The sequence below is a fragment of the Rana temporaria genome, chromosome 2 (genome assembly GCF_905171775.1).
Source record: "Rana temporaria chromosome 2, aRanTem1.1, whole genome shotgun sequence".
NCBI lineage: Eukaryota > Metazoa > Chordata > Amphibia > Anura > Ranidae > Rana > Rana temporaria.
Genome location: NC_053490.1, coordinates 422,018,541 through 422,030,760, shown reverse-complemented (window position 1 = coordinate 422,030,760; position 12,220 = coordinate 422,018,541). Strand labels below are relative to the sequence as shown.

Genomic DNA, 12,220 nt, shown 5'->3' with positions numbered 1-12,220 from the left:
AAAACCATACTTTTTTTTTTAATCCGAAGCAGAGCTGTGGAGTGTTTATAGAAATGGTACCTAATAGGTCTCTTACTTTTTCAGCAGTGGTGTACTATTTGAACTAAGTTTATCATAACTTTCTGTTCGGTCTGGTAATTATTCCCAACTGTCCAGACTTTCCAAACGTTGTGATCTGTTTTTTAGATTTTATCTCAAATTTTCCATTTTATTTTCCGAAAAAAAGACCCATTCTCATTGTCTGTTCTTACCATAAGCGTTGCAGATTGCGTTAAGAGGATAAAGTGGCTTATGCACACTGCTTAGGTCGGAATTTGCTCAGCGCTGCGCCAACACAAAGACAAGGAAAATGGCTTTGTTTCCCATGGTGTCAGTTCACACCACTGTGTTGCGGGCTGAGTGCAGTACTTTATTCAGTGCAGCAGGCTGCGGCTGAAATTACTGCATCGAACCTAAAGCCTAATTCCATGTTTTAGCGAACTTTAAATACTTGGCTTGGACCAAGCTGAGCTATATACAGTATACGGCACTGTGCTCCGGCAGCAGGATGGGGAGCAAGCTGGTTTAAACAAACCATTGGCTTCACTACCACATGAAACAGCTGTCAGCGCTGTATAAAGTGTACAGTGTGTAGCTGTCAGAACCTGGATCTGAACTTAGGACCTCTGCTGTGTCTGGTAGTAGCTCTTCCTGCAGAACCACCTCTGGACAGCTCCCTGCTTGATCCCTTGGACAAAGTTACTTTTTCTATCTTGTTTCTGGTGAACCTTGCACTCCTTGCTCCTACCATGAACTTCTTATTTAACCACTTGCCGACCTCCTCATGTAAATATACGTCAGCAGAATGGCACAGACAGGCACATGTACGTACCGGTACGTCCTCTGCTCTGCGGATCGGGACCCCCCCCCCCCCCGGTACATGCGGTGGTCGGCAAGCCTCGGGGAGCGATCCGGGACGACGGCGCGGCTATTCGTTTATAGCCGCTTCGTCGCGATCGCTCCCCGGAGCTGAAGAACGGGGAGAGCCGTATGTAAACACGGCTTCCCCGTGCTTCACTATGGCGGCGCATCGATCGAGTGATCCCTTTTATTAGGGAGACTCGATCGATGATGTCAGTCCTACAGCCACACCCCCTACACACAAAGTGAACCCTAAATGTTACAGCGCCCCCTGTGTTTAACTCCCAAACTGCAACTGTCATTTTCACAATAAAGAATGCAATTTAAATGCATTTTTGCTGTGAAAATGACAATGGTCCCAAAAATGTGTCAAAATTGTCCGAAGTGTCCGCCATAATGTCGCAGTCACGAAAAAAATCGCTGATCGCCGCCATTAGTAGTAAAAAAAAAAAAAAAAAAAAAAATGCAATAAAACTATCCCCTATTTTGTAAACGCTATAAATTTTGCGCAAACCAACCGATAAACGATTATTGCGATTTTTTTTACCAAAAACAGGTAGAAGAATACGTATCGGCCTAAACTGAGGAAAAAAAATGTTATATATGTTTTTGGGGGATATTTATTATAGCAAAAAGTAAAAAATATTGAATTTTTTTCAAAATTGTCGCTCTATTTTTGTTTATAGCGCAAAAAATAAAAACCGCAGAGGTGATCAAATACCACCAAAAGAAAGCTCTATTTGTGGGGAAAAAAGGACGCCAATTTTGTTTGGGAGCCACGTCGCACGACCGCGCAATTGTCTGTTAAAGCGACGCAGTCCCGAACTGTAAAAACCCCTTGGGTCTTTAGGCAGCATATTGGTCCGGGACTTAAGTGGTTAAAGTGGTTGTAAACCCTTTACAATCACTTTATGCTACTGGTAAGCCTATAATAAGGCTTACCCATAGCTACCCAGGATATCTCCTAAACCTTCACAGTTTAGGAGATATCCCCTGTCCCCTGCATGTGCCGATGTCATCGGCACATGCGCACTGGGGCAAACTGAAACAATGGCACCTATGTGCCATTGCTTCAGTCCATGTGCCATTACCGGTGGCTCCCGTGGCGTCATCGCAGCTCCGGCCATTTGGAGCGCCGGAGCCGCGACACCCGGAAGTAGCCCCTGGGAGAAATGTCATCACCGGGGGGGGGGGGGGGGATGCTGCGGGGGGCTTCAATCTAGGGTAAGTAATTCATAATGAACTAGTATGATATGCAGGGGTGGACTGACAACTCATGGGGCCCCTGGGCAATAGAAGATTATGGGGCCCCCGGGCTTACAGATGGCCACCAAGCCAGGAGGCAGTACAGAGGCGGGGCAGCTAAAATCTCGGGATTTTCACATCAAAAGCATGTCAGTTTCGGGGACAGATGTAAAAAAAAACACAGATTTTTACATACTGTCCCTGGTTTTACTGAGCCTGGCAACCCTAATGGGGCCCCCTAGTGGCATGGGGTCCTCAGGCAGTGCCCGAGGGCCACAATGGTCAGTCCGCCCCTGATGCTATGCTATATTGGGTTTACAACCACTTTAAACCTTTTCTTCGCACTTCCTATTTGCCAGATTATCATGCTCTTCATCAGCTGATATCTTGCTTCTTATGCTCCTGTTGCCATCTGCATCTTATTACCATCCATTACCAACCTTTAGATTGTTCCTCGACTATGCTTACGCTTGATCCCAACCTGCAACCCTTTGTTACTGACCTCTGGCTTGTTTACCAACTTTATTTTTGCTTGATCCCTACCTGCTGCATCTGGTACTGCACCCTCGCTTTCTCACCTCCTGGTGGGGCAATCCTGAGGGACTGCAACCTGGTATTAGCATGCAGCAAAATTCATATCCACCATCAGAAACTCTGGTGAATACCGGTTAGTGCTTTGACCCCATGTCTTGGTTGAGGGAATATACTCATGTATTTATTCTGCTGATTTCTGTGTGAGCCTTTCCACTGCTGAAGCCACCGGACTCCGAGCCTGACCCCTGACCGTGACAGTAGCCTCAGCCATATACAGTAGACAGCGCTGTAATCTAGCAGCAGGAAAGAAGAGAACGTTTCCTCTGATTGGGGCTGCGATTGTGATATCATCTACCCAACTCAGCCAATAAAAGGAAGCCTTGCATTCTTTCAGAAAATACAAAGCGTCCTGTGAATGACTAAGCATTGCACAGCCTGACTGGATTTTGTTCCGGAAAGTCCCCATCCTGCTGCCGTAACACAGCGTTGTATACTGTATGTAGCTGATGCTATATACAGTTCATACAGCACTGAATGCTGCTGCATGTGTTACTGAAACAAATTGTTTGTTTGAACCAGCTTGGTCCAAACAAATTATTTAAAGTCACTAAAACACAATCGATCTTGTTCCCAGCTAAGTAGGGTGGCATAAAATCATCAGAAGCGAGATATATTACTGCATCAGGTACTGGCCCCCATGTTCTGTAGTTGAGTAAACCATGTGGAAAACATGGGGGTTACAATTGTTGATCCCCTTATGAAAATGCTAGATACTGACCTGGAGCAATCTTCCCTGTACTGAAGTAAAAATGCCTTGTTTTATGTTAGAGACTCAGGCCCCATACACACGAGAGGATTTATCCGCAGATACGGTCCAGCGGACCGTATCCGCGGATAAATCCTCTCGAGGATTTCAGAAGATTTCAATGCGATGGCGTGTACACACCATCGCATTGAAATCCGCGCTGAAATCCTCTGCCGATGACGTGTCGCGCCGTCGCCGCTATTATGACGCGGCGACGGGCGCGACGCTGTCATATAAGGAATTCCACGCATGCGTCAAATCATTACGACGCGTGCGGGGAATCCCTTTGGGCGGATGGATCCGGTAAGTCTGTACAGACGAGCGGATCCATCCGTTGGAATGGATTCCAGCAGATGGATTTGTTGAGCATGTCAGCAAATATCCATCTGCTGGAAATCCATCCCAGGGGAGATTTATCCGCGGATAAATATCCGACGGAGTGTACACACCATAGGATCTATCCGCAGAAACCCATTTGATGGGATTTATCTGCGGATAGATTCTATGGTGTGTATGGGGCCTAAGGCTCCATTCACATCTAGGCGGACGAAATCGCGGCGTTTTGTCGCCGCAAATCGCGGTACAAATAGCAGGCGTTTTGTACCGCGATTTGCGACGACAAAACGCCGGTATTGTCCGCCTAGATGTGCCCCAGATTGACCCCCTCTATGGAGATGCTTCCCATCTCCTAGCCGAACGCCGAAAGACGCCTGAAAAAAAGGTCCGGGACCTTTTTTCAGGCGGCAGGCGGCAGGCGTCCGGCGTTCGGCGTGGAGATGTGAACCATCTCCATAGAGGGAAATGTGTTTCCAGCCCTCTGGCGGCAGCGGCGTAGCGCTACAGGCTTTAAAACGCCTAGATGTGAATGTGGTCTAAGGCCTCGTACACACGATAGGTTAACCAGAGGACAATGTTCTGATGGACCGTTTTCATCGGTTCAAACCGATCGTGTGTGGGCCCCATAGGTATTTTAACCATAGGTTAAAAAAAAGCCAACTTGCTTTAAATTTAACCTATGGATTCCTAACCGATGGGAAAAAAGCGATCGTTAGTAGGCACAACCATCGGTTAAAAATCCACGCATGCTCAGAATCAAGTCGACGCATGCTTGGAAGCATTGAACTTCGTTTTTTTTTCAGCACATCGTTGTGTTTTACGTCACCGCGTTCTGACACGATCATTTTTTTAACCGATGGTGTGTAGGCACGACGGACCATCAGTCAGCTACATTGGTTAACCAATGAAAACGGTCCATCAGACCATTCTCATCGGATGGACTGATCGTGTGTACGAGGCTTTAGAAAGCACTGAAGCCAGGAAACGAACATGTTCTGAAGGAGGTAATTGCAGCCTATGTACTTCTCTCATGACGGGTTCTCTTTAAGTGGCAAGTGCTAGAGGATCACCTCTCTATCATTTTTATCAGATAAGTGCACTTTCAACCAAAAATTGCCATTTTGCACCTCTCCTCTGACCAAAACAAGCGTCCCCATCCCATAACCTAATGAATATGTACTGTACCTCCACCCAGAGCCCCTAAAGCTTCTTTGCATCCTGTTTTGACCCTTATAGACTACGGGGCTGTGTCCTGAGATCAGACACTCAGCAAACAGCTCTATGGAAGTCTATTGGAATCTGCTGTGCAGTGCTGCTGATAGCTCCTGTCATTTTCAGGGAGTAGGATTGACGGTAAGGGTTTGATGACAGGTCTGGTATTCAGCTAAATAGTGTATAAATGTGAAAAAATTGTTTCCCTGTTTCACATTTGACATTGTTTTTTCTGTATGGCTTCTGATTATTTAAAATTATATCCAACTTGGCTACACCATGTTACAAACCATTTTTTGAGACAAATCGGCAAATGATGTCACCTTATTGTAGAAAAAAAACAATAAAAACATATTTTAAAAGTTAATAAAGTTTCATGCACTCTGATATTAAAAATCACATAGCTATTCATCCATTGAAAAATGATTCTGTGTGACTGAATGTTTTTAGTCAAAATTGAATGTTCTCAGTCTATATTCTCTGTAGATCTAATGTTATTCATTAAAAAAAAAAGTATGAATGGGGAAATACCACATCATGGCCTCTGGATGGAGCTGAGGAGCATACTTATTTACTATGATAACCAGCGCCATTTAGTGGCAATAATGCATTTTTTTCACCCTTACATGTTTCTTCAATTAATAACGTTTGATCTGCAGAGAATATTCACACAGAATGATATGATAAGCAGTTTTGAGGGATAAACAGCTGTTCAGATTTTTCATAAATATACCCCTAAGCAACTTAAAGAGGAGCTTCAGTCTCCCCCCAAAAAAATAAAAGTCGGCACCTACAAATTATGTAGCTGCACACTTACCTGTCCATCGCTGTCCTCACATGAGCCTGTTCTTCACTGGGCTTCGGGTCCCTAGTGCCGGCATCTTAACTAAGGGAAACCAGCTGGAATGCCTTGCGGCTTCACATCAGTACACCTACTGCGTATAAGCAAGCTGCGCTGCGCTTCGTGAATGGTCTTGCAGTCTTCTGGGACCTGTGCTGTGGGAGAAGAGGGAGGGGGTTACCTTCGAAGTGGGTACCCGCTCCACCCCCAAAAAACAAAGTGCCAAATGATAAAGAGAGGGGGGAGGAGGCAAACAAGTGGAACTTCTCCTTTTGGGTGATGTTCCACTTTAAGTGCATAGTTACATAGTTAGTCAGGTTGAAAAAAGACACAAGTCCATCCAGTCCAACCACAAAAAATAAATAAATAAACAAAAAAAATTAAAAACATAGTACAATCCCATACACCCAACTCCATACCCACAGTTGATCCAGAGGAAGGCAAAAAAAACCAGCAGAGCATGATCCAATTTGCTACAGCAGGGGAAAAAATTCCTTCCTGATCCCCCGAGAGGCAATCGGATTTACCCCAGATCAACTTTACCTACAAATCTTAGTACTCAGGTATATTATGTACATTTAGGAAAGTATCCAGACCTTTCTTAAAGCAATCTACTGAGACAACAGCAGAAGGGAAGTGCATGATCCAAACCGTGATATACAATGTACTATACCCATTGCTAATTAGTACTTATCTACTCGTTTTTTCTAATTCTAATTTCTATGAACTGCTGAAAGCTGATATTTGCTTGGTTGTTACAGTTAATGCATATAATACTATTGCTAATTATTTATAATAATTATTATTTTAATTTTATTATTACTATTATTATTATTATTATTATTATTATTATTATTATTATTATTATTAATAATAATAATAATAATAATAATAATAATAATAATTTAAAAATATAATAATAATAATAATAACAATTTTATTCATATTAGTTATGTCCGACTAAAGGTGGAACACCCAAAGAATTGGCACCTCATCCCAGATAATCAATGAAACTAATGAGAAGGGAGGGGAAAGGGATTATAATGGTTCTTACAAATAATAATGAGAACCATAAATTTAGAAAAAAATATATTTAAATATATTGAGAATCAGGTTAAAAACAGAGCAGCAATATACAGCAATATACTGCTGATATACAGCAGTTCAGCAGAAAGATGGTCACAAAAAAAGTATTTGGCTACAGCAAAGGTTTCAAATTTGTATATTATCCTGACATGTTTCGCCTGGTAGCTTCATCAGGGGATATACGAATCAAGGAATTCATGAAACTATACAGAAATATAAAAAAAGGCAAAGTAAGTAACAAAATAACCAAAGTTAAACATAATATAACTTTATTATATCAGAGGTATGCAACAATGTACCAATGTTCGCCACAAGGAAAGGGGAGCTTAATAATAATAAAAATGTATTAGTTATTTAAAGACTGAAATATTATAATACTGGTTTAACCACTTCCTTACTGGGCACTTAAACCCCCTTCCTGCCCAGAGCATTTTTTTGCGATTCGGCACTGCGTCGCTTTAACTGACAATTGCGCGGTCGTGCGACGTGGCTCCCAAACAAAATTGACGTCCTTTTTTCCCCACAAATAGAGATGACTTTTGGTGGTATTTGATCACCTCTGCGGTTTTTATTTTTTGCGCTATAAACAAAAATAGAGCGACAATTTGAAAAAAATAATTTTTTTTACTTGTTGCTATAATAAATAGCTCAATTTTATTTTTAAATATTTTTTTTATCCTCAGTCTAGGCCGATACGTATTCTACATATTTTTAGTAAAAAAAAAAATCGCAATAAGCGACTGGTTTGCGCAAAAGTTATAGTGCCTACAAAATAAGGGACAGAATTATTATTATTTTTTTTTGTTTTACTAGTAATGGCGGCGATCTGCGATTTTTATTGCGACTGCGACATTATGGCGGACACATCGGACACTTTTGACACATTTTTGGCACAATTCACATTTATACTGCGATCAGTGCTATAAATATGCACTAATTACTGTATAAATGTGACTGGCAGGGAAGGGGTTAACACTAGGGGGTGAGGAAGGGGTTAAATGTATTCCCTATATAGTGTTCTAACTGTGGGGGAAGGGGGGTGACTGGGGGATGTGTCTCTATGTACAAGGGACACAGATCGGTCTCCTCTCTCCCTGACAGCACCGCTGTCTGTGAGAGCCGGCAATGAGAAATGATCTCATATGTAAACATATGAGATCATCTCTCATTGGCCGCACAGATCGCCTAGCAAACGGCCACTCGATTGGCCGTTCACGGCGATCTGTGTTTGGCTGTGTCCAAGGGACACGGCCAGCACAGAAGTTCCCCGCTGCGCGCTCGGGAGCACGCGCGGGGAACGCGGAAAGGGGCGGACGTCAATTGACGGCGCCCCAGAGAAGTAGAACCACCCTGCGGCCGTAAATAGTCGTACGGCCGTCGGGAAGTGGTTAAAAAGAATTATAGCTTAGTTGGAGTGAAGAAAAAGACAAGGAATAGGAACATTCTGGTATATCGCCAAGGTTGTATCAAACAGTTGATCCTTCAGTGCAGGAGATCTGGGAATGTGAAAAACTTGGAGTGCTTTGATGTGATCGATTGTTATTCTGGTTGATAAATATGTTTATAAGATAAGATTTGAAGTTTATAAAATATAAGATATATTTCCAAGTACAGCACAGTCTGATTTGTTTAGGAGCAGCTTGTCTTGGCTCATTGTCGGCTGGGAGACTCTGGGGTGTGCCTAATTTTTAAATTGGCCAACTTTTCCTTCATATTGCAATGTGTTTCACCAGAGGATTTAGTGACAGATAATTGGTAACAGTGATGTTTATTTACATTGGGGAACAGGAAGCACACATGGACCACAATAGTTTTCTGTGTACCAAGTTGTATATTTATTAGATAATTATGCAGACGGTATATTATCTGTTAAAAAGTGGAAGTGTAGTCAAATCATGCTAATATAGTTGCCAGTTTAAGGCCTCATGCACGCAAATGTTTGGGCAATATGACTATTATATTTTAAAAAAAAATGTTTTCCCCAAGCATGGGGAGCCACAGGGAGGGGGTGCCCAGCTGGCCATAGAAATGAATGGCTGTACACTACTGTACTCGTGTAAACAATAATGTTTCTGTGCTTCATCGTTTACCCATGCGTGTGCGTACAATGTTTTTTCGAGAATGTGGAGGCTGCGCACGCTTGTACGCGCATAAACGGGTAAACGCCAATGCACAGGAGCACCTTCTTTACATGAGCACAAGGGTTTACAGCCATTCACTTTAGTGGCTGACTGTACCTCCCGGCTCACGCCTGTGCCTGAATGTGGGAAAACGTCATCTTTTTTACAGTAGGCATATTTTATGTCTGAAGGCATTCGCGTGCCCATAGCCTTATCTCTGACTTACTTACAAAGGCGGTGAGCAGGGTGCAAAGTGCAGAAAACTTTAGTAACCGCTTAGAAAAAAATCTTTAGAAATACATTTAGAAATAAAAAGAAAAAAGAAATTAGAAAAATAGAAATAGATCTAAAAACTGCTCTTGTTTGTCTTCATATCATAACTTTCCTTTACTAGAATTTCCATGGAGCAGGACACATGTGATTCAGAGACTTTTTTGATGCCTGCCATGTACTAATTAAAGTAACAAAATGTTTTTATTGTAATATGCTTTGAACTTCTTACCTTCTTTCCTTTACATTGGCAGAGCATAGGTTGACTCAAATGATTAGAAAAAACAAATCCCCCCCCACATTCCGCATTGCAAAGTTTAAATTCGTGTTATGTCTAAATGCCCATAAACACGATCGGACTTTCCAACAACAACGGTCCGACGGATGTGTTTTATTGGACAATCCGACCGTCTGTATGCTCAATCGGACAATTGTTGTCGGAATTTCCACAGGCAAATGTGGTACGTTGGATCAAGTCCAACGGACAAAAATCCAAAGTACAAACATGCATACTCAGAACCAATGCTAAACATCAGACATCAATAGCTGAAGTTGCCCAAAGGGTGGCGGTAAAGAGCTGAAAAACCATGTGGTTTGGTGAATGTTGGCTGAAAATGGTCTGCCGTGTGTATGCAGAACAAGTTCACGGCCAATGCCCTTTGGACCAAAATGCACAGAAAAGTCAGATGGAAGTCTGATCCTGTGTATGAAGCTTAAGGGCTCTTTCACACTGAGCGCCCGTACAGGTCTGTCTGTCAGTTTTTTTTGCGGACCTGTACGGGCGCTCCGTGCTCCTCTATGGAGCCGTGAATGTCATTGGTGACATGCCCGCTGACATCCGACCCGCTCCGATCCGCCAAAGTGTGACGGAGGAAAAACCTACTTTTCCTTCCGTCTGACGGATCGGATCAGGTGAACGCGGACATACGGTCCGTGTTCATCCGATCCCCCCCATAGGGGGGAGCGGAGAAAAGACAGGGCGGTTCCTGCACAGTGTGCGGGAACCGCCCTGTCATCCGCCTGCTCAGTGGGGATCAACGAAGCGATCCCCGCTGAGCAAGCGGAGGTGCTCTGGGCGGATCATTACTGATCCGCCCAGTGTAAAAGAGGCCTAAGGGTGACAGAATATGGAGAAATCCTTGTCTTGTTCTTTAGAGCCTGGACCCGTTCTGTGAAGTCAACGGAAGTACAACCAAACAGCTTTGGCTGTACTTCTCCTTTAAAGAGGAGTTCCACCCAAATTTGGAACTTCCTCTTATCCCACTCCTCTCCCCCTTACATGCCACATTTGGCATGTAATTTTTTTGGGGGGGGAGTGGGGGCTTCAGCACGAGTGGGACTTCCTGTCCCACTTCCTCCTTCCTGTAGGCGACTAAGCTTAGTCGCCTTCAGGAAGTGGCTGCTGTAGGCGATCGCCTAGGACACGTCACAGGTCCTAGGCGATCTCCTGGCCAATTACAGGGCGCGGCGCCGGGCCGCGCCGCTCGCGCATGCGCAGTGCCGCGCTGCTCGCGCTCGCGCATGCGCAGTGGGTGCCCGGCCGTGAAGCCGAAAGCTGTCACGGCCGGGTGCCCACACTGAAGATGAAGACGCCGGCCGGGGAGGGGGGGAGAGGAGCGGAGCCCCGGCCGGCGCGTCGCTGGAGCGCTGGAGCAGGTAAGTGCCTGTTTATTAAAAGCCAGCAGCAACACTTTTGGTTGCTGCTGACTTTTAATAAACATACAAATGGCTGGAACTCCCCTTTAACTAGGATGACACGCATTTATAAACAACACCAGTACATTCCAAATAACTAGGATCTCTCGGAAGTTCTTTAATATAGATATGTTGCCGTTTGTTCTTGTTAATAATTCAGAATAAGTAGAACAAAGTGGTTCATAGACGTTCTGTTTTAAATGTAGCGGTTTATTTCTTACCATCATCATGACTCACCATCAAAGAACAACCCAAAATAAATGTTCCCAATGAGGGCCCAGAAACTATAGTGTGCATTTTGCTTTTATTCTTTTATTCTCTGTGAATGCAATAACCCTGAAGCTGGCCATAAACTGATAGATTCCTGCAGGCTGAACAAAAGAAAAATCTATCACATGTGGACGAATCCACCCTGCTAGAGGTTGTTAAAATGCCTGAATAGTGCCTTGCAATGTCTCTAACATCCACCAGCTCTGTGATGTCATCGTGGAGGAGTGGAAGAGGACTCCAGTGGCAACCTGTGAAGCTCTGGTGAACTCCATGCCCAAGAGGGTTAAGACAGTACTGGAAAATAATGCTGACCACACAATATATTGATACTCTGTGCCCAATTTGGACATTTTCACTTAGGGGTGTACTCACTTTTGTTGCCAACGGTTTAGACAATAATCGCTTTGTGTCGTGGTATTTTGAGGGGACATAAAATGTACACTGTTATACAGGCTGTACATTTACTACTTTACATTGTAGCAAAGTGTTATTTCTTCAGTGTTGTCACATGAAAAGATATAATAAAATATTTACGAAAATGTGAGGGGTGTACTCACTATATATATATATATATATATATATATATATATATATATATATATATATATATATATATATATATATATATACAGGGCTTTTTTTCTCAGACAATAGGTGCAGGAACTCCCCCTTTTCTCCGCCCCCTACCCACCTCCCAGTACCGCCCCTTTTAGACAATATAGAACCAAGTATCATTTTGTGGTGCTAAGTAATTTATATGGAATTTGGTAATGATATCAAGAAAAGCAGTAAAATAGATCCCCTGCAGCCAGCAACAATAGATCCCTCTAACAACAATGGCCCACCCACAACATAATTTACCCGCCAGCAACAATAGACTCACGGCAGCATCAACAGATCTCCGTA

The 12,220-nt window shown here is 43.4% G+C and overlaps 1 protein-coding gene across 2 annotated transcripts in view; it reads left to right on the top strand.

Annotated features, from left to right (window-relative positions):
• The window catches only part of ADGRG2 (adhesion G protein-coupled receptor G2), a 216,903-nt gene that overhangs the window by 27,836 nt on the left and 176,847 nt on the right, over positions 1–12,220 (top strand). The gene's annotated exons all lie outside the window — the stretch shown is intronic.